Genomic DNA, 1,731 nt, shown 5'->3' with positions numbered 1-1,731 from the left:
AAGGTTCAACTTCTCCCATCTCTGAACATACACTTTTCCTAAAAGTTTTTATTTATTTATTTTGAGAGAGAGAGAGAGAGAGAGAGAGAGAGAGAGAGAGAGAGAGAGAGAGAGAAAACAAGTGAGTGGAATAGAGGCAGAGAGAGGGAGAAGGAGAGAGAGAATCCCAAGCAGGCTCCACGCTGTCCGCGTGGAACCTGATACAGGGCTTGAACCCACAAACCTGTGAGATCATGACCTGAGCAGAAACCAAGAATCGGGTGCTTAACTGACTGAGCCTCCAAGGTGCCCCGCCTAGCACACACTTTTTAAAACCTAGACCCACAAATAGTCTGCTACACTGACATAATCCTCATTATTTTCTTGGGTACAAATCAGTGTTTATGCCAAGTTACCATGCAAATTAATGAGCAGTATACATACTTTAAAATGCATGTCTTATTTTTTGTTTGTTATAGATATATCTCAACATTAAGCTCCACACACTGTCAGCCTTTACAGTCTATGGCAGTGGCAATCCACTCACAGTCCACAATTTGAGCAAACCCCAAGACAGAGCTGAGAGACCCTTCTTCACCCATCTGGCTACCCTACATTTGGATGCTTGTTTCAGATGATGACCCTGTGAGAATTCAGGGTTTCCTGGGGTTTCCAGGGTCCCCTGATGAAGATGTGGTAGGAGTCGGTGTAGAAGTTTAAGTGATATGTCATCTCCTGTATGGGGTGGGGAAAGAGCAAGAGAGGGTGTGAAGTAACTGTCACTTCTTCCTCACTCCAGATCTATGGATCTAGATCTGTTCTCGTCCATTAGGTCACACAGCAAGGATTTCAAGCAAAATGAATGAGAGGAGATTAAAGGGAAAAGGCTCTGTACACGGAGACAGTGTGTCCCCATACACTGCTTGGCACATAAGAGCATGCAGCAGATATGTGCTAAAAAAAACCTTGAAACATTTGCACTAATAATAGTACTTGTCATGTACTAGGCACTGGGCTGAGCAATTTGTACACTAAACAACCTCTAGAGGAGTCTTTTTTTCCTACTTCACATTTGAGAAAATTGAGACACAGAAGGGATTTCAAACACTAGCTCAAGGCTTGTAAATATGTCTGAAACACACTAGTCTGATGTGAACTCTCTTCAATACTGCTCTCTCCATGTCAGCTCTGGGAGACATTTCCTCCCTTCTCTTGAAACAAATTTCTTCCATTCTTTCCATGAGAATCATCTCTTTCCTCATGGTTGCCTCTTCTTTCCAACATCTTTTCCTCTACTTATTTTCTAATTTCCAAGTAGTATTGAATTTCCTGAAATTGTCCTTAACCCTTGGTTTGTCCATTCAAGGGGATTTTTAATAATGGGCCATTTTCACTGTGTGCATGGGCTTTGGATCTTGGCCACCACATAAATTATGATAGAGATTTTCACCAAAACTGTAGCTAACACCACTGTATGGTATAGGGGAAAGTTGTTAAGACTGTAAATCCTAAAATTTCTCATGACAAGAAAAATAACAACCTTTTCCTTACTCTTTTCTTTTTCTATCTCCGTGAGATGATGGATGTTAATGAAACTTATTGTGGTGATTATTTCACAACATATGCAAGTCACTCATTTTCTATACACCCTAAACTTATATGGTACTGTGAGTTCATTATATGTCCAAACAACTGGAGGGAAAAGTTAAACAGAACCAGTGAAGATCCAGCAATTTCACTTCTAGTATGAAC

This window comes from Suricata suricatta, chromosome 11 (genome assembly GCF_006229205.1).
Source record: "Suricata suricatta isolate VVHF042 chromosome 11, meerkat_22Aug2017_6uvM2_HiC, whole genome shotgun sequence".
NCBI classification, from domain to species: domain Eukaryota; kingdom Metazoa; phylum Chordata; class Mammalia; order Carnivora; family Herpestidae; genus Suricata; species Suricata suricatta.
This window is presented reverse-complemented; position numbering follows the sequence as displayed.